The sequence below is a fragment of the Pelobates fuscus genome, chromosome 2 (assembly GCF_036172605.1).
Source record: "Pelobates fuscus isolate aPelFus1 chromosome 2, aPelFus1.pri, whole genome shotgun sequence".
Classification (NCBI taxonomy): Eukaryota; Metazoa; Chordata; class Amphibia; order Anura; family Pelobatidae; genus Pelobates; species Pelobates fuscus.
This window is the reverse complement of record NC_086318.1, coordinates 405013176-405041091: the sequence shown is the minus strand read 5'-3', so window position 1 is coordinate 405041091 and position 27916 is coordinate 405013176. Positions and strand designations below refer to the sequence as shown.

General features: G+C 35.1%; 1 long non-coding RNA gene across 2 annotated transcripts; it reads left to right on the top strand.

Moving 5' to 3' along the window:
* The first annotated feature begins 164 nt into the window (after positions 1 to 164).
* Positions 165 to 25973, top strand: LOC134585973 (uncharacterized). 2 transcript variants are annotated; one of them, XR_010086562.1, is made up of 3 exons: positions 165 to 218; positions 784 to 955; positions 25794 to 25973. It is a non-coding gene; the product is annotated as an uncharacterized LOC134585973 (long non-coding RNA). The 2 variants fall into 2 exon arrangements; XR_010086561.1 differs by lacking the exon at positions 165 to 218 and having other exon boundaries at positions 725 to 955.
* The last annotated feature ends 1943 nt before the right edge of the window (positions 25974 to 27916 follow it).

The following is a 27916-nucleotide window of genomic DNA, read 5'->3' as shown; positions in this document are numbered from 1 at the left end:
TTGCCCGAGTTAAACAAACAAAAACATAATAATAAGACATATCTGGGATTTATTTTTAGATTTTCTATAAATTCTGTTGGAAGAGACAGAAATAAAAAGCGACAGGGCGATAGAATGAGAGAGAGAGGGAGGTCTGGTCTGCAAGTCTCATACATAGGGAAACAAGCAAGAGGGCTTCACAGAGGAATCACTAGCCCAGCAAATCCTTTCCGGATCCTGTAAGTCGTTTTCGACACAAAACACACAGCAGGTCCTTTATACAGAGCAAGCGATTTGCGTTTTGTGTGTGTTTGTGAGTGTGTGTCTGTGTCTGTGTGTGTGGTTTTTTTTTTAACTAAAGCTGACTTCTGTTGAGAATTTCAAATGTGGGTTTTTGTGTGTGTGTGTGTGTGTGTGTAGATTCTTATTTTCTGCACTGGGTGAGAGCGATGGGGTGGGGGAGGGGGGGGGGGTGTGGATAAATATATTTATTTTAAGTTTTTTTTAAAATTAATTTAGCTAGGTTAACCCCTCGATCACAAGAGGGTTTTTAGCCAATGCATTACACCAATCTGGCACTCAAGGGGTTATTAGTCGGTCTAAAACGACACTTTGGAAAACCTGTATAAAAATAATAGGCAAAAAAAAGGGGGGGTCGGGGGGGTGAATGGTTAGGCAGGCTGCAGGTGCTGTGCACTTGCCTGTATTTCTTATTACTGAAGTCTGCTTTTGTGCTCTGCATGCCTGTTCCTCTGCCTGGCTGGAGAACATTTTCTCCTGCAGATGAATTGTCCTCTTTTTAAGGTCCAGAAACTGCCTCGACTGCAAGCCAGCTCCTGGTAAAGCGCTCAGATCATGGGATGGAGCAAGCAGTTGGACCCTCTCTGTGGGCACATAACTAGAAGGGATAATGTAAAGTGTGAGCAAAAAGTAACAAGACTTTGTCCAAAAACAACACAAAGAAGAAATGTCAAAGGTTAGACAATCTTTCTGTTTGTTTGTATATGTCTGTGTTGTGCTTGGTTTTTATTGTACTTGCCATAGATATAATACATACACATTTATGTATGTATGTATGTGTGTGTGGGTGTGTATGTATATATAGATATTTATTATTTAATACCAGGGATAACAATTTCTGATTTTTATTATTTGTAATTTTAGGTCTTCTCTTAACATTTAATTTCAGTCTGTTTATATTGTTATTAGATAATGTTAACATACGTCTGAATTGTGCATGTGGTGACACACACACATTTACACATAAATACATGCATTTCCCTAAACCTAATGTACATGATATTTGTATTGTGTTTGCTGCAATTGCATGATGCAGAATGTCTATATATCTATATATTATATGTGTGTGTGTGTGTGCATATTTTAATTATACACATCATTTGTGCAATGTAACAACACACACACACACGTGTACTTATGTACTTAATGATCTAGTGCATTTTATACATATGGGTATGTGTGTGTATGTGCATATTTTAATTATACGCAGAATTTGTGCTTATAGAATACACACCCATATAATTGTGCATAAATATACAGATTACAAATATTTATACATGATTCTTTACTTACATGTATTTTGCTATTTAACCAATGTAACCACACACACACACACACACACGCACACACACATTCTTGTAACAAACAGCTGACAAGCAATGACTAATATGGGTCAGGGACCAGTAATCGCTGCAGTTACCAGAAATATTGTTCCCTGTGGGTTTATTTGAAGTACCAAGGCAGAAAGAGCAAATATTATTAAAAAGAATGCATACAAATAAACTCCCAATGATTCCCACTCCAGTCATAGCTCGGGGAATGAAGAGGACGACGAGCCATTTAATGAGAGTCTACAGTGTGACATAAAATATTAGCACCGAAACGAAAATAAATCGAACCAGCCATTAGCATGAAGACTGATGAAGGTAATAACGCTAACAGTGAGATAGACAAAGGGGTGTTTAACATCGCCTGGCATCACTCTGTAAAGTGACATGTCATTATGACACCCTGCTGATTCAAATAATTCTGACACAAACTAGGAAAATGCCCCATCATATTGTACATTTTTAACCCACGAATCCCTCGAAAACACAATTACTTTCAAGGTAAGGGAAACCCTTAACTCTTTCATGGTTTGGGGAGAGAGAGAGGTGGGTTTAACCATTTGAGTGCCAGATTTCACCTCTGGCAAACAAATGGTGAATGCTGATAATGCTGAACACCCACCTTCCATATTCAAGGCAGCAAAGGGGTTAAACCATCAACTGTTTGGAAACTTTAGAAATTCAAATGTGTCTTTTGAGACACTCGATAGAATTGTTGAATGTATCAACAGCAAACACAAAGTTTATTTAAGTTTGTCTTTTTTTTTTATTTAGGAAATATAGTTTCTAGTGTGATAGGAAATTTGAATATTGTATCAGCCTCTTTTTGGGGACCCTCATTAAGTAGACATCCTGCTAGGGCCTTGGCATTATATGAGAACTGCCCAATCAGAGCTTTTGCACGCCTTGTTAGAGATGTTTAATGAGGGCCCCCTCTTACACAGAATGAAAGGCCCTCTCAATATACATTTACCTTATGTCAACTGGTTACTACTAATGAACTGAGTCACAATCGGAGACTGAATGGGACTAACTTGCAGGGAGAGCGATTGCTGATTTTCCATTATTGACTTGGATTTAAAATGCCACAATGCACTGTATCTTAATATCACAATAACACACATGGATTTAAAATGTACAAACAAATTAAAAGTGTTATTTTATTTTAATTCATGAACAACACTTAGGGAATTCCTTAAAATAAAACCAGGATTAAAACAGATTTATTTTAAAAGTAATGTTAAAACAGAAAGGTTTGGGGCAATTAGTCAAGTCTATTAATTTCTCTGTGTAGGCCTAATTGTGTACCAATAGATTTTCAAGTCATCACAAATAGCTAGTTAGTAAATAAACTAGTTTATAATATATTCAAAATTTCCAATATTTTAATTAAACAGCTTTTTTTTTTCCTAATAAAAATGTGTATTAAATGAAATATTTCACAAATGGACAATAGGAAGTTAGAACGAGAGAGTGACAAACTGAACACATAAAATATTATTTTATACCCAATAAAGCTGTCTCCTCCTGAATAACACAGTACATGATACTAGCACTGCAAATGTCTTTAAATTACATTTCAGTGTGATGTCTCACTGAGGATCATGGGAATTGCAGTTCACAGACTTATGCAGAACACCTCATCGAGTGATAAGGATCCTTTAAAACCTCAGATGCTCCTATGACTATAATTTGCAGCCTCCAGCTCTTCCCTCTTCCAGTCTGTGTTTTAAAATCAATTAGTATTTTCAATGTTTAAAAGATCCCAAGGGATACTTGGGCCATGACAAAAGAATTTGATGAGGCTTATTTCCTATATCCCTTCTCCATTAAAAAGTAGACCCGGGAGAGATATCTGCTAATCAGTTCATCTCTAATTAAATGACTGTACCCATCATCATCCTCAACAAGGAGTGTGTTTATGTATGTGTGTGTGTGTGTGTGTGTGTGTGTGTGTATGTGTATGTGTGTGTGTGTATGTATGTGTGTGTGTGTGTGTGTGTGTGTGTGTAAATACTAGGGTTGGGGCATGCAATATATGGGTTGAGTTGTTAATGAGTTTTTAAAAAAATATTTGTATATCTCATGAAAAACAAATTATTAATGTGATTTTTGTTATTAAGAAATAATAATAATAACAATAATAATAATAATAATAATAATAATAATAATAATGTATAAACTTGGAAGTTGATTCATAAGAATACAGGCATTCTATTACTATTATCTAGATTCCTGACACTAACTGGGTCGATTGCAGTAACATTCCCTTAACATTCTGTTCTAGAGAAGTCCTGAATCTTTTCACTTCACCATCTGATGAATATATATATATATATATATATGTGTGTGTGTGTATAGAGATTATATATATATATATATATATATATATATGTGTGTGTGTATAGAGATTATATATATATATGTGTGTGTATAGAGATTATATATATATATATATTTGTGTGTATAGGGATGATATATATATATATTAAAAAGAACACAAAGAAGAAATGTCAAAGGTTAGACAATCTTTCTGTTTGTTTGTATATGTCTGTGTTCTGCTTGTTTTTTTATTGTATTTGCCATAGATATAACACACACACATGTATGTGTGTATCACACATCCATCATATATTTCTACAGACACATATTAAACATTTGAAGAATGTATTATTGGTTGGTACCCCATTCTCCATCTTTAATCACCTGCTCTTCTCACCCTCAAACAATGTGTTCTAACAATGTTTATTTTAGAATGTGAAACACATTATATTGTTACATTATGTAAATGATGCCAAATTGAAAGCTTTTTCTTGGGTTACAGGTTTTAGAAATATATATATATATATATATCCATATTAATGAAGACAACCAGAAATTATTACAGCAGCAAACGCTCCCCCCCCTCCAAAAAAAATAAAAATCCCCCAATCCCCCCCTTAAATAACACCCCCCTGACTGGGCAGGTTTGGGAAGGTGTTATGTCAAACTGGTGTTCCAGATAATCTGCAGGAAAGTTTAAAGTATCAGGCCCCAGCGAAGTGGGGCGAATTCAGGCCAAGAAACGCCGCAGAGGAAAATCAGAGATAGACTTGAGTTGTTAGCAGTTATTTTTTATTTTTTATTTTTTTTTTATTTTTTTTTACAAAGGATCTGGAGTTTAGCGCTAGGGTTTAATCTGTCTGTTTGAGTAGAGATCGCTGGAGAAAACCAGGGGAAAATAAAGACACTTTAGAGGAAACAAAGTTATCTGAAGCACCTGCAGTTTGGGCAATAGTCTTCACCTTCACTGAGCATCACATTAGCCAAAGGGCTTCACAACTGCAAGTCTTGCTGACTGCCTGTGCTACGTTTCATACCTGAACCTATATTCCAGAGCTGACAGCCAGTGACAGGTGAGTTTAACTAGGGTAAGTTATTTTATTAACCCTGTGAGTGACAGATCTGTGTGTAGGTGTGAAGCTGTCTGGGAGTGTGTGTGTTTGTATGTCTGTGTCTGTGGGTGTTTATTTGTGCATGTGTGTAAGGGATGGTCAGAGGAGGGAGAAGGGAGGGTAAACACAGCTCTTTTTTGGAACTATTTTTATTTATTTATTTTCTATACTTTTTTGTTACGATTAATATAACAAATAATGGAAACACTGAAAACTTCCTATTCTCTGTAGAACATAAAAAAAACAACAACATATTTTATATATTTTTTTAAATCTTATTCGTTTAGTATCTTTTCGACTGACATTGATATTATGTGTGAATCTGATATCTATATATAAATATATTTTATTATATCTCATATAGTATTAGGAACTAATTTTTTAATATTTATGTTTTCTGTTATATAAGCCCATTATATGAGACCACGATAATATGATATCTGTTTATTGAATTATACGAAACACTGGGGAAATAATTCGATATACCTTATTAAATTATTACTTCCGACCAGAATCACATTCTCAGTAATCAAAACATATATACACCTATTGGTTACCCAACATACAGCAGAGCATATAAAGTAATGAATAGACTATTAGATAGAATGCATTTGCAAAATAATGACATAAAGACAGTACAGCTATTATAGCAGTGTGTAATAATATATACATATGCTTGTATGTTTATGCATGTATTTTAATTATTCATTTTATACAATTGAAATTAAAATTATATATATTGTCTGTAATTATTGGATTTATCGAATTATTTATTTTCTAACCATATTTATTTAAAATATATCCTGCCTGTTTAAATGTATGTGACTCCCAATCTATAAAGGGAATTTCACCAAACCAGCAAATATTTAAATCTATGGCATTATCATAATGATATTTTTTTCTGGCTCTGTACTCTGCAAAAGCAGCCGGAACCATGCAGTTAGCTCCTGATATCTTAATATAATACTGTCTATTGATAAAGAATTCAGGTTAAATAAATATGTTCTCATTACAAAGAGAACACCTTTTGAATATATGAATTTGCAGTATTTTAGATGTATTTTTTTTAATGAAAAGATGGACTACCGTGATGTCCTTTACTTTGATCCGTAACAATCTAACAATTATCTAAAAGAAAACAACAAATAAAAAAATAAATACAAAAAATAAAGCACATTTGTAATAATATTATTAAAGTTCCACAGGGAATAGAACGTTGGGATTGATACAATGTTGCTTAGAATTCTCTGAGTGGAGTGTCCGAATCTCAGCATTGCGTGCAATGGGGTTTGTCTTATTGTGATATTATCAATATAGAGTAAGGTTGTTTGTTTAATAAATTTCCTCCACTGAGCTCTCCACCCCACTAACGTGAGAGCAGAACTGCCCTTCATACACTGTACATTGATATGTACAGATGGCTAACAGGAAAGAGACAAATTGTTTTTCTGACCTTTTGCATACTCTCTTCTCAACATTGTTCATTTACAGGGCACTATTACCCTGGATTGCAGATGTAATATTAATTCTAGCAGCTGGTCGGAAAATGTTGATATTTATTTATAATGTAAGAGGTTTGAGTTAGGAGATATTACTGAGAATGGATAATATATTTATATACATATATCTATTATAGACAAATGCAGAAAAAAAGAAACATTTCACTGCACTAAACCATGCTTATTACTGGCTAAAGACAAGTCAGGAGTTCAGTGAAATTGCTATTTTGTTTGTGATTTCAGCAAGTGGCGTTTTAACATTGATATTTGCCACAGGACATATATATCCCCTAAATAGAGATCAGATCTACACTACTGCCCATAGTATGCACTCTTTAGAAACCTCTGGTTTGCTTTGTATGGCTAGGGACACATATCTAGATTTTACACACAAATCTAAAAAACACACACACATATATATATTTTTTAAAATAAAAATAGAACATTTTAATAAAAAGAAAAATATCAGATGGTACTGGGACTATATAAATACAATTTCATATGTAACTTGCAGGAATATAGATTTGTTTTAATGTAAGACAAGTTATCAAGTCATGTTATAAATAAATAAATAAATAAATAAATAAATATATATACATTAAGTATATACTTACATGTTGAAAATTATTTGAGGCTAAAGATAAACTAGATTTAAAACACACACACACACACACACACACACACACACACACACACACACACACACACACACACACACACACACAAACATATTTTGATAAAACATTTCGGAAATAACCATGATGTTAAATAAAGCAGAGATGATTCATATATAATATGTCAATGATTCCATAAGACATTAGTGCAATTAAAAATATTGGACCAGTTTGACAGGCTGCATTATTTGAAGGTCAGACTGAAAAGTCAGGGGTCGAATCTAGAACGAAAAAGAGCTGATATTTAGACAGCTATTGCTACTCAATATTAAGTTACAGGATAATGGTCGAGCTCTGCCTGCACTGAACCTGTTACTCACGAATGAGCAGCAGCTGTCCAATACTATTTTCCTCTTTTGCTCTGTTTGGATTGAGCAATCAATAAATTGAAGGATGTCTTCAGGCAGTGATAAACAGACAGAACAAGGGGCAGGTAAAGGCTGGGCAATCACTACTCATCAGGGAAGCTAGCATTCAATACACACAACGCTATGTATGTGTGCATGTGTGTGGATGTGAGTGAAAAAAGACAGATAAGGGGCAATTTTCATATCTTACAGCTGCCCTAAGGTGTTTTTTGGGGGGGATGGGGAGGAGGCATATATTTTTAAACAAATATTTTGCCAAAAGCTGTAAGTGAAGGAAAATAATTGTTATAAATAAATACACAGCTACATAAACAAACACACACACAGACTCACAGACACACACAAACACACACACACACACACACACACACACACAAACACACACTCATAAATAGATAATGTATGTGTCTGTGTATTCATTGACAATATCACATGGCTTGATTGCTCTTTATCCCAAAACAGATACATTCATAGCTATTTAAAAAAAATAAAAAGATATATACATATCTGTACGCATTGTTGCACCACTGCAAGTATGCATGCATGTATATTTCCACCTGAATACTGTATATCTTTAAAAATATTTATATATTTTTCCAAACCTTCTGATATTGTAGAAAATGATTGCTTAACGTTTCGGCCACTCTTGGGACTTTTTCCACACGTTTCACTTCTTTGCCGAGATACAGTATCATACTAGCACACGTGGAATATTGACTGTCGAGTGAATCGTTTTACAGTCTCCTGGTCTCTGCCCCTGGATCTCTTATATATACATTATATATGACCTGGGCCTTTTAACCCTTAGTGTGCCAGGAAGAGTGGCAGAACAAAACACAAACCAAAATCATTGACCCACTACTAGGATCCAGTAACCGATTAGAACATTATATATATATATATATTTTTTTTTTTTATTCTCAACCTGCTATGAATGTTCTGCAAGAAATGGAACAGGGTTATAATAATTATTAAATAACAATTAATGAATCAGACTTTTTTTTTTCAGTAACAAGATGAGATTCTGTATTTAATAGAATTTTTTTGGGTAATAGTTTTTTTTTCCCTGCCAGTTTTAACAAGGAGTATGTTTGGCAAACTATTTAACCACATGTGAAAATAGTTCACAGCTCACAAGGAATGCGAATCAGTTGTCATGAATTTAAAATTAAGGCCAAATCATTAATATTTAAAAAAAAATGTTTAACTGCTGAAATGAAATGGAGACCCCCCCCCCCCACGCCAATTTTTATTTTTACCTTCCATTTTTGAAGCTGATTCACAACTGCACAACTCGCTGTTTAGTGAATATAATCCCTTATATAGAGATTTACACAGAAAGTGTCACATGGGGCGCCATAGTGAAATTGTAGGGGTTTTATGGAGAGAATCATTAAATAACTAAAGGCAGCCAGTTTAGCTACTTTGGATATTTTGGCTGACTCAGGATAGTTAGAATTGTAATTTTAATAGCCAACTTTTAAAGTTAGAGATTTGTGTCCTTCACAGCCCATATTTCCAAAACAGCACCTTGTAAATGTTACATACATATTGCCTGATCTGTGATAAATATACTGTATGTTCTAATGTATTCTACAATTCTACAATGAAATATGTGTTCTATTCAACAGTATTTCACTTCTAGTGACTTAAAAATATGAAACAAAACAGAACTAAATCAGCCACAAATAAACAAATTAATAAAATGAAATAAATGTAATCATATATAATTCAAATTTAGCATTTTGGTTGTTTGTTTTTAAGGAGGGGGATCTAGAGAAAAATGTATTCTTTTGTGATAGAAAGAGAGTTTCCATTTAATTGTGTAGGTTTGTGGACTTTATCAGGACTACATTAGCATCTGGAATAGTATTTTGATTTATAAATGAAAAGAAAGTGAGATAGAAATAAGTGAGGTGTAAATATTTGCCTTGCTAATGAAACCATTCAGTCACAGGCACATATATTAGCCCTGAGCTCAGCTAAGACTAATCTGAACAGACACTATGGGACCTATTTATTAAGGGGTCTGTTCCCTAAGCAGTAAGCTGTGGCCAATTGATGATAAACTATTTAAAATTTAAGGCCAGTTTAGAGCTGAATAGCAAAACTTTTAAAACTCAAAGAGTTTGATCTTAATTTTTAAAATAGCCAACTCAGTGTTTACTGCATAAGCACAATCATTTTTAAGTAAAAAAAAAAAAAAAAAAAACTACAAACAAAAATACAAACACAAACAAAGAAACAAGCAAAAGCAACATCAACATCCGGATGAATTTTATAAAATATATTTAAAATTTGATTTAATTTTTTTTACTTTTAGCTATTTAGACAGCTATTGTTCCTATTTATTCACTTTGTAGGCTGGCGAAAAATAGCAATTTTTCATTAAAACAGCAAGTTCTAGTAAATGTATATATTTAACCCAATCCACTATCAAGTTATTTCTTTCAAAAAATATTGGCACCTGGGATAATTTTAACATTGAATATTGGCTAAACATTTAATATTGTGCTCCATTTGCAGTTTTGTAACACATGTATAATTCAGTTAATTTAGACAATTTTAGTATACATTTATTTATTTATCATTGCCTTATTTTGAAACATTTCAGACAAGAGTCTGAAATAGTAGTGTAGAAGCAGCAATATAATTTTTTTTCAGGCACAGAAGAAGTAACATACAGTAATAGATAAATAAAAAAAAGCATTATATCCTTCCTTATTGGTATTTTAAAAGGGATATGGGAGTTTCTAGGATAGGAGATTTAAAAAAAAAATCACCAAAATCTTAATATAACATCTGTATGTGAGCATAATATTCAAATATAATTAATTTATTTACACCAAATAGCTGCATACATGCTGCTATAGCAAGTTTAACCCCTATTGTCCTCAGAGATTTACCTCCCTCTTTACCTTACCTGGATGCTAGAATGAAGCATTGAAGTTTGACCTTCAAAGGTTGCTGTATAATGCATAGAAATATCTGCAGGGCCATGGTTTAGCATGGTAGACTTGGATATTGTAAAAGTTATTTATATAATAATTCTGGCTTCCTGTGTGTTATAAGAGTATAACTCCTCTCCTTACAGTTTAGTCTTTCTCATGTCACAATACTTATTCCAAGAAAAGCCCTTTAATTCTACAACTTTTTATATGTGAAGTCATTTATATATAAACACTACAAATAGCTCATACATCTGACCTTTGCACTTGAAATGTTTGCAATATTTGAACCTAGATTTCATAGACCAGAGTATCTATTCTTCCCATTTCCTACATTTGTTTTTAATAATTTGAATCTATTTTCCTCTATCCAATTTACACTCTGTTACAGAATATGATGGTGATTTATAACCAATAATATTAATAGCAATGTAATAGATGCTGAAAGAGCATGTTTTCTTTACTAGGAATTGACCTAGTGTGAAATGTCAAATCACTGACACATTCTAGACCAATGTAGTCATGTTGGAAAAGTTCCCTCAAGTTATTATACAATTTGGCTGAATTAGTGCGTTTAAGGTGTCAATGTACCTCCACCCACTGTGTAATGAATAAACCTCTAGAAAAGTCTGGAGAGGTTAAAACTGCATTTTTCCTTTAACACACATATTGTCACATAGAAAAGAAAAAAAAAGTGCGCTGTGCCTTTAAGCGATATGTGCATACATTTAATAAATGTATGCACATATCGCTTAACCCCTTAAGGACCAAACTTCTGGAATAAAAGGGAATCATGACATGTCACACATGTCATGTGTCCTTAAGGGGTTAAAGGCACAGCGCACTTTTTTCTTTTCTATTTGTATACATAGTGTTCTCTAGAGCTATTTTCACTTGCAAATTATTCACAAGCGCCTTCACTTACTTGATATTTTTTTGCACATATTGTCACATGCAACCTTTTATCTATTATATCGTTTTTCAAGGTCTACATTCTTACTTATTGAAAAAAAAATGCATGTATTTTATCCTCTTTTTGTATTATTTTATTGCTGATATAAACCTTAGTATTCCTTTTCTGAGCATCTCTGGACTTACTCTTGCTTCATGCAGAGGTTCTCAAAAACCTCTTTGGGCAAAATTGCCATTTATCTGCCAAAACAATACATAATTTGAACAGCTGAAACCAGTCCAGAGTATATTTTTGAGATGCCATGCTCTTCAACATATGGTGTGCCATACGGACAAGTGGTGCTTTTAACCAAAGAGAACTTAAACATAGCTGTCTCATGGAGCAATAGTATGCCAGGATGTGCCCTGAAAGCATTTATTCACTTTTCGGAACAATCTTTATGTAAAATAGGATTTTTAACTGGATAAACCATAATAAATTAGCTTGACATTTTACAATTGCATACAATTTTGTACAATAGCAAAACACAGAAATTAAATGTAAGAACACAACGCCTCCATGAATAACTCAGTAAGGCAGAACACAGGGATCCCAGTCACTCTGCAAACTTAGGAATAATAAAAAAAGATATCAGAAAAGTAAACGCGTGCAAAAAAAAATCACTCAAATTAAACAAAGTGAAAATCTTGCAGTATACATACTTATAAAGTCTTCTTGAATTAGTGTGTAAATGCTTTGAAGAATACTAAAACAAAAAGAAAATAATAGCACAACTGTATTAATAAATATATACAAATAAAATAAAAAAAAAAAGCCAAATAAGCACTCACACTTAAAAGAGCTACGAGAAGCTCAAATATATTAGGTGGAAGACTTGCTAGTTCATTTTCTCCCAAATCACATTTTGTCTGAATTTTGAGTGATCAGCAACTTGTCCAAAATTCTTAACTCTGAAATGGCATTTGGATGAATCACAAAACAAACGGAGAGGACAATGGACGAACAACTTTGCTTGTTTTATGGTTTGAAGTTGAATCCATGGAGCAAAAAAAAAGAAAAAGATAATTCATGGGAAAAAAAGATAATTGATGGTTAGGGGACAGCACTAAATGCTAATTTTATTTTGTAGATCAAGTGAGAAGTGCCCAATAGAGGGAAAAAATGAGGACAGGAAAAAATAAAAAAATCTATATTTACACAATTTTAGAGCTGATAATTTCAAGTGCTCCGCTACTAGCCAGGCCTTAGAAGTTACTCATCATTACAAACCTGAACGGTCCATATCTCACCAGGGTCAAATTTCTACCTGCCAGGGTAAATGTTCACTCACCAATAGCTAGAGCGAGTGGAAATTTGGAGCTCTGTTTATATATTTAAATATTAAATATTTGCAAAATATAAAATATAAAATAGATATAGATTTTTTTACTGTTCCTTCTCTTTTTCCTTCTGTTGGTTAATTCTTCTTATTTGTTCCAAGAACCAGATGGCATGAAAACATGCCTATCATTGTCCTGCACAATATATACATAATAAGTCTATCTTTCAGGACACTTATTGGTCAATCTTCATGCCAGTTTTATTCATCTGAATTTTTTCCCCTGAAATAACTGCATGAAAGAAATTTGTGCAACCCAAAAAGTCATGTGGGAGAAACCCAAATTGACCCCAATTTTTTTTTTCCCAGACAAATCTAATAGGACAAGCCGATTTTTCTTAGTATCCAAATCGGATGGGTGGTATAATCCACACCTAAAGATATGGGGAAAAGTCTTACTATAACATGCAATACTTATAGGAGTAACATAAAAATCTGAGTTCAGTTTTTACAAGGAATTATCGAGGAACTCCAAGCAACACATTTTATAACTTACATCAAACTCTACCGGGTGTACTCAATTTAGAACAATATATCAATCTGTGGGAAATAGAAAATAAGAGGAAAGGCAGAAAGAATAAAAAAACAATATTGAATAACTCATGGGGTGTTGAGAGGGTACTAACTTTTATGAGTGTATTACACATTTATACTTACCCAGGCTACAAAACATTTATTCTTTATTTTAAATAATAATACAAATTCTGACAGATTTCCTTTAGCGCAATCACATTTGAATTAAGATATTTTGTAACTTTTGTAAATTTTACCTTTAAAAAACATGCTCGACATGAGAAATAAATTAAAAAAGGACTTGACATTACAATACAGTTTAAAAAAAAATATATATTTTTCACTCTCTATAGTTTGCTTATTCTTTTCAGCATATACACAGAGCTATCTAAAGGTTTGACAGATGAAACTAGCACCTGAGGACATTGCAAGTATAGACACACTAGAACACTATGTGCATATTCACAAGAAGAATTACAGTCTTACAGGGCTGTTTAATAAATTGAGAGTTCATGGTGGATTCTAATTGAATTTCAAATTTAGGTCCGGGGTAGCCGAACTGAAAGCATAACTGACTCAGAGATCTTTTCATTTCTGGTTATTTTTATATTAAATTTGAAATTCACTTTGAACTGACTGTGAATTCCTACTTTAATTAATAAGCCTGTAGGTCAGTATTCATATACAATAGAAGGTGGAAGTGCACTCAACCCATCTGTCTTGGAATCCAGGGTGCTCCAATGGAAAAGTCCCAGTACCAGATGGACCAAATATGAAATATTAAATGTAGAAAGTAATCCAGGCCCTCCAACGAATTCCAAAATATAGGCAATTTTATTAGGCAATTTTATTAGAACCAGGAACTACACAGCAATTTTATTAGAACCAGGAACTACACAGCACCGTAGGTCAGTATTCTTCCGATTTGTTCTGAAGACCAACCATACCAGCCAGGAATTTAGGATATTTCTTTTGGTGAATTCATTTTATTTATTGAACAGTCCCTATGCAGCTGTATTATCCAGAGCACTGTACAATTTATGCAAAAATAAAATGCAAACAGGAGATTTAAAATAAGGCACACTGACTAGCTCGTATATGCCAATCTAGGGCTGTTTTGAAATTCTGTCCCATAGGTGTGTTTGTAGTACAAAAATCTAAATATAAAATTAAAGTAAAAATATTCAAATGCATTCATATTTTCTGTATTCATATTTTCTGTATTTGTTACAGAGGTTGAGAATAGGAAGTAATTATTATTCTAATTTTTTTTTTGTAAATATCTGTTTATTTTGCCAATAGGTCCTCACGTCATTTTTTTTTTTTTTTTGTATGTGTCAAATATAACATAGAACAGCATAGGACACGACACGCAGGTCTGTATCAATTAAGTGTGGAATCATGGAACTCGCAGGTTCCGTGCACATTTAAGCAACATGTTAGACATGCAGGTCTCAATTGTTATTGGGTTAGTTACAGACAAGTTGATTAATAGTTAGTGGAAAATTGCAATTACTGTCTAACATCAGAAAATTAGTGTTTTGGTAACAATGCTTGTGCTAGGTCGCTGCCTCGGTGACCAGTTGGACGCTCGTCCATGTGGTCTCAGCATGTGTTTTTCCCACCATGAGGGTGGAGGAAGTAATTATTGAGTTCTGGAGAAGCGATCACAGAGGTTCCAGTCAAATTCTATGGTCATTTTCGAGATGATATATTTGTGGCATTGAACAGCTATCCTGTGAAGTGTTATCATGAATCTCTGTCTAGGATTTGTGGGGACAATGTTTATTGTAGTTTATGCAGTTTGTCAATGTGTGGCATTCGCTGCCATTATTTTTAAAGAGCAGCATTTAACACATTAAATAATCTTACCATTTTTTATTACCAATGTTAATCAATTCTGGTACTGGTTATCTGGTTATTTATACTGTTTCAAACAGTTGACAAAATGCTAAGAGGTCAAAATGTAATTATTTAAACTTTAGTTTGCTCCCCCTTGTCTAATATTTGCATTGTGGCGTGTACGTTTTTATTGTTTTTTTTATTTATTTATTTTTTTAATGTAAAACTATTTTGGCCTTCCTTATCATTGTTTGGTCTTTCAAAGGCCGTGACTATGCAGCGGTCCAGTTTTTCTGTCCAAAGGAAATGTGTAAGTTTCTATAACTGGGGCCTGACGTATGTTTGAAAACTTAAAAATGAAAATATCTTCTGACAAGTACAGTTATTTTAACAACCAACCTCATATGACCCATCTGTGCAGCATTATATACCATAATAATTATTTAGCTAATTTAAAGAGTTACTCCAACCAAAAAAGTGTATTTTAAAAAAACACGGTTATTGGAGTAGCCATTCTATGATGGCCTGCCCCCTTCCAAACTCCCCCAAAAATATTATCTCCTGATTATCTCAGGAGATAAAATATACATCAAACCAATACCCAGGACATACTTGAAAACGAGAGAAATCTCAATGTATCTTTTCTGGTAAAATATATTATAAATAAATAATTGTTGAGCAATTCTTTGTCAAAATGGTAAATGTGATGCAATGAGCAGAAACGTGCAAAAACTATTTCTGTCTCTTTGTTTTCATACAAAAATGTTTCATTAAATACCTTGTCTTAAATTAACGGAACATCATGATTGGCCGAATCATTTCCTTGTCTTGGCAGAGTTTACTGTTGAAACTGCAAATCCCAGAGTTTTTCAAGCAATTACAATTTCTTTTAATTTGAAAATATTTTTGTAAACATTTTATGTTTTTGTAAATATGTTATTTTATAGAATACAATCATAAGAATAACCTCAGCCTGGAGTGTCCCTTGCAGCCATGTTGTACTTAAAATAAAATGATAATTTGCACTATATCACGACTACGTCTTTTTCCATTATGTTTATGAGGCTTTGAAGGGTAAATTGTGTTAATCTATTACTGGCATCATCTGCATGTTGTCACAGTAAGGCTGCTTATAGCTAATAAAAAGCTGTATAAACAGAATATTGGCTTGATGTTATTCTCGTTCAAGAAGCAAAACTATCACAGTGTTAGAATGATACATTCTTAACAAGAGGGTTAAGAGAAAAATAACTACTTCACCACTGTGTATAATTTTAAAAATAAGTAATATTTATTTTAAACACATAGCTTATAAATATAGTAACGATAACACTGCAGTATTGTGTATATTTTGTGTTTTTTTTTTAAATACTTAAGGATACCTAGAAAAACACAATTATGTAAATTTAAGGAATTGGGATTTAAAAAAAAAAATAGAGATTATAATGCATCTATTATACTGCAATACATATGAGCAAAATAGAACAAAAATATTCTTGCAACATTCCTACAATTCCAGAATAATGCAAACATTATGGACTGTTGTGGGCAGAATGTTTTCATTAACATACAGTAAATACAGCTGACTGGCTAAATCCAGGCATCTGTATTTTAAAGGATATTTCAGTATGCTTTTCAAGCAGGGAGGAGCAACTATCATGTATGCTCTATTGAGTAGCCAGAACCCTCCCTAAAACCCTCTTGGATGCCCCATGTGAGCTTTCATACATTGATCACTGCCGTGTCCTCTGTTGCTCTAGAACAGGCATAGGCAACCTTCGGCGCTCCAGATGTTTTGGACTAAACCTCCCATGATGCTTTGCCAGCATTATAGGTGTAAGAGCATTGTGGTGGATGTAGTCCACAATATTATGGAATGCCAAAGGTTGCCTACCCCTGCTCTAGAAGATGATATTTATTGTCTAACCATTTTTTGTCTCAGTTTGGTGAGGACCATTACTGGATCAGAAGTGAAGGTATGTGGTGTTTATTGTGATGTGTCATTTTTTAATTCATGAAAAAAAAATAACTAAACAAAAAAAATGTAGAGCAAATACACTTTTGGCAGTGAAGGGTTAACCCTTTCTGTCACCAGTGGAATTTAATTTAGAGTCTTATTTTATGTGACACGCAGTTATGTGACAATTATTCATTTTTTTCATAATTAGATTTTGTATAAAAACTAAAAAAAACAAAAATAAACAGCAAAAAGAGCCTCTATTCGTCTTTTTTATTTACAATAATGTTGGAACAATTCGTCTGAACAAAAAAATATCGAACTTTTCTGTACACTCAATTCTCACCAGATATTGGGTAAGGAAAATGCCATACATATTTAAATAGAGTGATTACTAAATTAATAGCAGGCACTAAAACAGATGTCAAAACGTCTTGAAAATGTTTATCTGTGAATAATTGAGAAGGTGGTAGAGCGCATTATCTGATTGTGTAATGAAATATGTACGAGGGACAGCTGTTTGAAATAGTCATCTCCCTGTTTCGTTAGAAGTGGCCCGATTTAAACAAGTACTTTAATGAAGTTGGTGATTCACTTATACCAATATTGTTCATGAATAATTAATAGAATTCGCAGTGCATCAGAAATAGGCTAGAACTTGTTGGCAGTCTCTTTGCCCCTGAGTAAGGCTATGAGTAATCTTATTGACTGTTAAAACATTTTTCTCCTTGCAAAGCACTGCAGTACATGTCAAGCTGTTGGTGGCATGGGTGACCCTTTATGTGCTAAGCTTTGCTCTGTGCAAAAAAATAAAAGTCTTGTATAAATATTTAAAGGGTTACTTCAAGCACCATGACCACTGCATTGATTCAAAGTGGTCATGGTACCTGGAGTCTGTATGTACAGAGTTTTGCTATGAAATACTGCAAAAACTTATCTTAACCAACTTGCTGCCAGACGTCTACCTCCACCTCTGTCAGCGTCATGGGGGGGTTAGGGAGGGGGAGGGGGGTCATTAGCCAGCCTGGAATAAGAGGTCTGAGCTGACTAATGTCAGTCCATTGCATATTTCTATACACAGAATACCATTCATTGGTTTAGGGCGTTCAACTGATGCTCTCAGCCAATGAATGGAGACGAATCAGCATCTGGTTTGTAACCCAGGTAAGAGGGTAAACTGATGCTAAAAGGTTTGCCCCATTACTGAGATACAAGGCCAGTGTACTCCTAGCACCATAACCACTACAGTGGGCTGTAGTGGTTATGGTCAGGGTTGGATTTCCCATAAGGCTGCCAAGGCCATGGTCTTGGGGCACCACACGAAATTTGGGGAGGTCCTGCTGAAACCCTGTATCAGTGGTGGTACAGCAGGAGTGCTCAGCAGGCCGTGGCGGCAGGTCCTGACACCCAGCCAGCAGCCAAAGGAACTGCAGGAGAGTGCCCGGAAATGAAGTCAGCATCAAAACCCTGCATGACCTCCTGAACTTCCAGCTGCCTGAAGGAGGGAAAACTGGTCACATTCATCCATCCAATCACATACAACACATACACCAAACTAGTCACATTCATCCTTCCAATCACATACACCAAACTAGTCGCATTCATCCTTCCAAACACATAAACCAAGCTTCACATATATGACGAACTGGGGCACATTAAGGAAACTGGTCTTGGGGCATCAAAGACAGTTTTGGTGCTTTTGGTGAATCATCCACCCTTGTTGGTCAGCATTCATGATCTTGCTGATCAGTCGCATACTTGCTGCTCTCCGACGATCGAAGCCACAAACAGCCTAAAATCAACCCCCCAAGACAACTTACCACACTGACAGCCAGGAAACATCTGCTGATGGAGAGGAAAACCGAAAAACCGCACCCAGACCAGCCTAGGCAATCCGTGGATATTGGCGATCTATTGAGGAGACCGCATGATGGGGCCTAACATGGCGGCCGACATCGAGGAATACTCAGACAGCTCGGATGACCTTCCCCTGAACAGCCCTGAGAATCTGGGATATCGGGGGCCTCATAAGCCCACACAGCCGACAGCGGGTCTCCCAGTCACCACAGATATACTCACCACTCCCCTCTCAGGTCTGCGCTAGACGCTTTCTGCGGAGATCTCCCAAGTACGGGGGGATGTTAAGGGGTTCACCGCTCGCCTCACGACTGTGGAGGAGATCACTCAAATGCAAATAGCACAGGTGACAAAGCTCCAGAAGCAGGTCAAAGACCTTACCTCGGCTCACACTACACTCACCCACCAACTAGCAGCCATGGAGGACAAGCGGAGGTGGAAGCATGTTAAAATTCGAGGCCTCTCTAAAATCCGAGGCCTTACGTAAACTAAATAACAAGTTTATAATGATGTGATTCCATAGTACAATCGACTTCACCAACTCCCCACTGTTTCCTGGGATTTATTCCCCAAACAGTGATTTGTGGTGTACTAAAAAAAAAATTATCTTACAAATGGCATTCTGCCACCGTAGCGGAGTTAGGTATTGTCCCAATCAGCTATTTTGGTATAATTTTTAAATCTAGTTATCATTTTACTAAGAGTCACTGCAATTATTAATCAATACTACTGTTTAGTGAACAGATACCCTGTGTGTTGCCAGCTGTTTGACAGCTCACATTTTAGCGTATAGATGCAGAATGCATTACATTCTAGCAAATAATTTAACAGTTAAACATATTATTATATTATAATTAATAACGAGCACATCTACTAATTTTTTGTTGCTTAAGACTGCAGATATTCCAGTTTTGTAATTGGAATGTTACCTTAAAACCAGTTATGCTTGGTTGATAAATCCAATCCTTTTAAGTTGCATTGAATGTCCACTTGTTTTTTTTGGTGAAGTGTCCATTATTTCTCTGTGGATTTTTTAGAATTACCATGACCCCCAGGGCTCAGACCGGAACCAGTCCATAAATAGCCCACATAGTGTGATACTTGGTTAGCGTTCGATGACATAAGAAGCTGCTTTGAATCCTACTCTCTTGGGCAAAGCCACAGCTCAACTTGTATACATGCAAAGCCCTGTTCTCCATTGTGTAAGAATTAGTAGAGTGTCAGGGAAAGGTGATGGGAAGTTACTGGGAGGTTAAACCAAAGAATGTGTCCACACGATTCTTGGTTCATGTTAGGGTTACAAGACTATTGACTCCTTTGTTTTCTTTCTTCAAACAACCCTTTTCCTTCCTAGAAAGGATGTGCCCATTTTCTTTACTTTAGTAGCTTTTTTTATGGGTGTCATCAGCTGACGGAATGTTTGTTTTTCTTATTTTATGAAATGGTCCAGTCTATGGAAAACAAACAGCATCTCTGCGTCATTGGATACAGCCAGGGGTGAGTGGAACTGTCCATGGGAGGGCCTGCGTTCTAAATTTGGTTTCAGACAGTCTCGTTAATGAAACAAAATACACAAAATAATTTCACGTGGTTTCAAAAGTAAAATACATTCCTCAATGACAAAGCACGCAATAATTATTGGAATGCAAAGGTAACATATTGTCCACCTTTCTCTATTGCAAGGAAAATAATCCTAGACCAATACGCATATAATGTTTATAATGTTGCATGCCGCCTTTATGGAGTGTGCATGTGTGTGTATGTATGTACATATATATGTGTAATTTAGTTAAAAAAAAAATTTCTTTAACATTTTTGTATTTGTTTATTTTTTTGAATTACATCTGGTAAAAGACTAAGAAAAGAAAACTCTGACAGTACGGAAAAACAGGTAACATGGAAAGGTTTTTCAATTTGGCCATTCTGCGATAAATATTGGACTTTGAAGGCTGATTCAGGTCAATTAATTAACAATTAAAATGCATAAACAAGACAGGAAGATGCACAAGCACAAAGGCCAATCCCCACTGCACTAAATGATGCCAATTAATGCCTGGTCTAAAAGGTTGTGAAATCTAAATATCTTTGTTTCAATATTATTAAAATTCAAACATTTGGTACCTGGGTGACCCAGCATTGCTGTCCTGATATATTTAATGATAGGCCAAGATTTGTGAAAGATAAAGATGTTACCTTCTCAAGAAATGGTATCATATTTATCAATTCGTAATTAAACGATTTACCAGTATATTTATTATTCAGTATATAGAAAGAAACGAAAAAAAAATAAAATAAAAAAAATACCAAAGAGAGTTCCTTTGATTCATAAAAAGCTAGATACAACTCTTTAATCGTGAAATACTAAAATAGAAAAACTTTTTATACAAAGACCATAACAGATTATACATAGCTGCAATTTACACCATCCTCAGAATTACATCCATGAGTAGTCACCCAGACAGATAGTGCCGAAGACAAGTACATGCATGCATTTTCTACATTTAAAAGTACGTTTAAGTCAGTGTTTTTTAATCCTTGGTTTGTGACACAAAAATTGGTCCCCATGTCACTTACGTGTGTCCTGGCGGCAGGAACAGACAATGCATTCAAGAAGTTGTTTAGTGTAGCAACCTTGCTTTTAGCAGTGAAGTGAAAACCCCTATGATACAGGGACGAGTATAGTCAGTAACAGTCAGTTCTCAAATCACAACAAGCTCATAATTAGTGAGTCAATAGACCTCATTCTATGTGCGTTCTATATCTTTGGCTCTCTCTGTTAAGACTTAGATAGAGTGATTGTACGCCCCCGTTATATTTTTATTACTACCATATAAAAAAGTACCCAACTTTATATTTGTTACATTATCATGGAAATTCATTAAAGTGGGGATTCCTGCAAATTCCCAGTGAATCAAAACAGAATTATGTTAAAATAAAATCTCCAAATCAGCTCTTCTTCACTTTTGTACCTCCTGAGATTCGTAATGGACTTTGATTTTAGGGGTGTGAGGTTATGGCTTTGGGCGCAGGGTTGGATTTATCCTCTAGGGTGCCCCGAGGCCAGTTTCCTAAATGCATCCCCACCCACTCTATATATATGCAAAAAGGCGAATAGTTTAGGGTATGATTGAATGGTGAATGTAACTAGGTCAGTGGTTGGATGATAAATGCTGGGAGTGTGTGTGTGTATAAGTGCGTGGAGGCTGCATGTGGTGTGTTTGTGGGGGAAAGTTGCATGTGAAGTTGTATGTTTGTGGGGATGCTGCTTGTGGGCTTGCGTGTGTGGGCGTGACTGCTTAATGTGTTGCATTTGTGAGGGTAAGCTACTTGTGTTGCTTGTTTTTGGAGATGCTGATTGTGGGGTTGTGTACATGTGTGAGGAAGCTGTTGTGGGGTTGTGTACATGTGTGGGGATCCTGCTTATTGGGTTGTATTTGAGAGGGGAGACTGCTTGTGTGTTTGCAGGTGTTGATGGAATGATGTTTGTAGGGTTGCATGTGTGGGAACAAGGCTGTTGTAGGTTTGTGTGTGTCAGTACATTTGTTTGCTGTGTAGTATATGCTTATAAGTAGGGGCTGTATGTAGATAGTGGCTGCAGTGTGTGTGCTGTTGAGCAAAGGGGCAGTAGGGTGCATTTGGGAGGATATAGGCTACAATGTTTGGGAAGAAAACTGGGACCTGCAGAGTGTATGTGGGACATTTGAGGCTGTAGTTTATGTTTAAGGAGGAAAAAAGGCTGTAGTGTATATATGCAGGGAATAGGGACAGTAGTGTGCGTTTTCGGTCTGGTAGAGGCTGCCGTGTGTGTTCAGAGAGAAAGGGCCATAGTGGAGATTTAGATAATATAGAAGGAGGGATAGAGGACGTAGAGTGAAGGGAATAAGCCCTGTATTAGGGATAGGGGTTATAGAGGCCGATAGGTTATATAGTGACGGGGGAGGGGCTGGGGGGGGGGGGGGGGGGGTGATGTAGAGGCTGTAATGGGGTGATAGTGGCTGTTTTATGCAAATAATGGCTGCAGTGGGTGATAGATAGTGGTTTCATTGAATGGGGGATGCTGGCAATAGTGGGGTTATAGAGGCAATAGAGATCTTTGATCTCCCTAGCAGCTGTGCCACCCCCTTCTGCCTGCCACCCCGAGGCCTTATGGCAAATACGGCCCTGCTTGGGTGGGGGTGTTCTGTGAAATTTTCGGTGACTTACTAATAATTTATGCAACTAAAATGTAATTTAGAACAAAAATGATGTAGTATTTACACAGACTGATTTCTAAACACATTTATTGTCCTTCAAATACATATTATTGTGGAACTGTTATACACTCAGACACACCAACAATATGGAGCTCCTAGCAAAGAGGAACATTAAGATAGAAAAGAGGGCCCAAAGTAAATATTGTTCCTCCTAAAGAGGAACACTTGGGAGCTAAGCAGTCCAGCTAATTTGGCCTAAAATTTGAATTTCAGTTTGAATTCAATCTGTATATTAATAAAGATGCATTTTCTTTTCTGTTTCTACCTAGTATACTCTATTGCAGACAGGGGACCATTTCCAAAATGAGGTATTCAGCATTAAGTGTTTATTAATGTCACCAAAATGTAATTTGCCAGTATAGGAGTGGAATTTCATGATGAGGGATACGCTTTAATTGCAATGGGACATAATGATTCCACTCATTATAATAATAATAATCATTATTATTAATTAACAATATTATGAATGATTACACACTTCAATAGGATTTCTCATAATTATATATTAATCACAGATTTATTCTTATTTATACATTGTGGGCACCTTGGGATGTGTCTTAATTAGCTGCTTTCTAACATACATAGTCAAATGGCAGACAATGGTTTTGTGTCCTACAGGAAACATGGAACTTCATCTATAGAGGACCTTGAGAAATTTTTGCCCCATTGTTCATCAACCAATGGCGGGTGTGAAATGTGCAGATTGAATAAAACATGAACATGTTTACAGACACAGAATGTGGCCTTACAAGCACTAAATACAGACATGGATTTTCTATCAAAAATAGAATAAATTAGTAATGTAAATTAAATAAAAGACACACGTTTAAGATCAACCTTTTTAACATCTACATTTTTGTCGATGATCCAAAAAAACAGCAATTCTCTGAATAGATGCATTTTCTAATTTTGCTCCAAAAAATTACCAAAATATTTTTATTATTACATGAAGGCATGAAGACTCTCTGGACCAAGCTATATTAGAGCTCGTGAATTGGGCATCCTCCTATTTGTGAATCGTTTGGCTAGGGGACTTGGAACTAGCTAACCTAAAATATTTGTTACTTTTTCCCAGCCAGGGGACCATATGTCAGGGAGTTCTTGGCTACCACTATATATTTTCTTTATATAGGGATCCATCACATATATATATATATATTTTGGAGCCCAAGCCAACACCATGGTTTTGCATCCCTCCCTCTCACAGGTGCCTCAGTCTAGGACCCTGTATTACCTTGCACTGCAGAGAGCCCCAAGTGGAACGATTTCCCAAGTAAGTGGGTTAATCGCATAAGAACAGGCATTAGGTTGCTGGGATAGGACCTGCCATTGATGTTGTGACAGGCTTATGCATTGCATGATCATATACTGTAAATATATATATTTGCATGTGTTTCAATGTGTTGCAGCCAAGTGGAGACTTGCTATTCCTGGCTGCAGCACTGAACAGATTAAGTTTGTGCTAGCTAGTCCAAAATGCTTCTTTTTCTCCCCACAACAACTATAACAATCTACATTACTATTGTGCCGTTCTCAGAGCAGTGTATATTTGTTGCCAGTGTAGTGGATAGTTCTCAGGTGATCAGCACAAACATAGACCTACACATCACTAGAAGAATGGTGATATTCTGGTAAATACCTAGCGATGCTTCGCTCTGTTACTTCATTTAAGATTTTTTATTTCTCTTAGAATAGTAATACACACATTAAAAAACAAACAACCCCCCCAAAACAACAAAATAGAGAAAAGTATCTTTAAACCAACCAGATCATACACCAGTGTATCCTACGTCCGAACAACGATAATGAAATGTCATGCTAGAAGTTGTTCAGTTAGAAGTGGAATTCCACCCTTTAAGGGGACAATGTAAGCACCAAACATATTGAAATTTTAATGGTAAAATTAAAAGGTAAATTAAATTAATTAGTTCAATTAAATTAAAGTTATTTGGGGGCATAAATGATGTTCTGGCTTCTGGAATCAGTGCTTCTCTGAGAGAAGCATTGGATTGGAAGATTGTGATGATTTCCGAACATGCCCCTATCACATGCACATCTGATTGGGCACAAATTATCCAGCTTGACGATCTTGCAGGAGGACTATCGGGCCGCATTGAGGAGTCTGCCCCAGATGTGTAATAAAAAGTTTATTGACAATATTTAAAAAATAAATAAATATTTTTTTAAAAAAAGGGGCAATAAACAAAGTGCATATATTTTTTTTTAATTAGAATGTCCTTTTAACAAATATAATGACATTTAAATATGTGACCATATATTTTTCAATATGTTCATTAATGGTTTTTTTTTTTTTTTTACATATATACATGTATTGTGTGAGAAATAAAATATATTGTCATATTTTTGGAAAATGCTTTGACTATCAGAACCAAGAAATGATGCTATTTAAGTAAAAGGTGCCATTCAAAAAAAAAAAAAAACATGGTTGGGCTGACAACAATCATTTTAAAAGAAAACAATATTTTTTGCACGCTGAGAGGATGTCTTTCTTTTTAATATAATTTAATAATGTTTTCTTACATTTTTTAGCATGAGAAAAGGAAAACGTCTAGCAGTGATTTGGGTGGATTAATCCAAGCGGAGACTGCATCCTGTTTGCAATAGCCATCCTAATTCCCAGCCTTGTAATTGACAACCGTTGAGAAGAACTCTGGCTGAAGCTGTTACAGTAAAATGTTTTTGAATTGTACCAATAAAATTCTGCTTTAATCTATTGCTAAATATTTTGCTACAAAGTTGTAGCTGTTACGGACATTTTACTATTGGGATTCTATTCAGAAGTTTAATAAAACAAACACACACGTGTGTCAGATATAATAAATTTGCAATTATATTTGCTGTAGGAGAGTTCTGAATGGAGTTTTAAGGGTTTTAACACAGGTATCGCAGGTGTGCTAAGACACTGTCTCCATTTAACTTTGTGCCTTCTCTTGGGTCGATTGAAAATTACTGATTGTCCGGCTGAAGATAAAGATTATGAAAACACACTTTGCCTTTTTTTTTTTTTTTTTTTTTACTAGTGTATAGTTCATAATTTAATATAAATATAACATTTACATTACTTGTTTTATAAATAGGAATGACCCTGAAGATGGTTAAATGTTTAATAAATATTCCACAATATTAAAAAAAAATATCCCTAGTTAAACCATCTCAATGAAATGTGTTGCACCCACTTATGGATCTTAGATGGCTATTAAAAAAATTAAAATAAAAAAAGTAATATGTAGGTAGCATATAATAGCATACAATAATTGATAGCATACAATAATGGGCAACCTTTTCACAAATACGTTACAAAACTACTTACTGTACATAAAGTGGTTTAACAGAATGGGAAACAAAGGCTTTGATTTAATATTTTTGGGTAAGCATTTAAAGTGATTTAATATTTTTGGATAAACTTTAAAAATAATTTTTCAAAATATAAAAAAATAAATAAAAAATAGGGGGCGGAGCCAACCGCGAGACAAGCTGGACGTGTGCTAGCAGAGCTCCGGAGGGAAACTCGGGCAATCCGCGATCATCGGGCACATATCACAACATGGGACACCCCAAAAAAGGTACTGCACCTGCCCAACTCTCCAACAAACAATCTGGAGCAAATACGGGCGCATTAAACAAATTTTTCAAAGACAATGCAGCGCAACATTACGAGGAGACAGGCCCCAAGATGCCGGCGGAATCCCAGTCTGAGCACTCCTCACCACCTTTGAGCCCGGCCATCTCAGATAGCGCTTCAACAAATATAGACGCTGAGCTAAAAAAAAAAAAATAATACAAAATATATCATAAAATATCAAAACGATAAAGCATTTTAACAAAATGTTAAATAATTTTAAAAAGCTTATCCACATATATTAAAACGAGGTCATAATTCAAAATGTCCTGTGGTCCCAAGGATACCCACAAATTATGTTATTATTAAAATAATTGAGGTGTATTCACTAAACAAGGTACTGTGCAGAAATGAGGAGTACATTTCAAATTTTAGGTTCTTGTTTCACCTAGGTACTATACCCTAAGCATGCAATTTAATGAAGAAATCCATATTTGCAGTGAAAAATTCTTCACATCAAACTTTTTATTTTCCAAATAATTTTTTTTTTTTAAATCACTTAACAGAAAATTCATATTTAGCTCAATAAAAAAAATGTGATAAAATAAATATGTAAATACAATTGTGGGTGCCTTCCCATTCTATGAAAAGTACGCTATGGTGTGGAGAAAATTACCATATAGACTATCTCTCTAACGTTAGCACCTTTGACTACTGGAGGTGCTTGAATGTACCTGCCCGGACTAGTTACCAAAGTGTACTAGTGATATACTGCCATGAAGACCCCTTTTTCTTCCCTGCTCTATTGACTTTTCCAGTTTAAGAACTGATGCCTTGAAGGTTGGATAGAAACATAGAAACATAGAATGTGCCGGCAGATAAGAACCATTCGGCCCATCTAGTCTGCCCAGTTTTCTAAATACTTTCATTAGTCCCTGGCCTTATCTTATAGTTAGGATAGCCTTATGCCTATCCCACGCATGCTTAAACTCCTTTACTGTGTTAACCTCTACCACTTCAGCTGGATGGCTATTCCATGCATCCACTACCCTCTCAGTAAAGTAATACTTCCTGATATTATTTTTAAACCTTT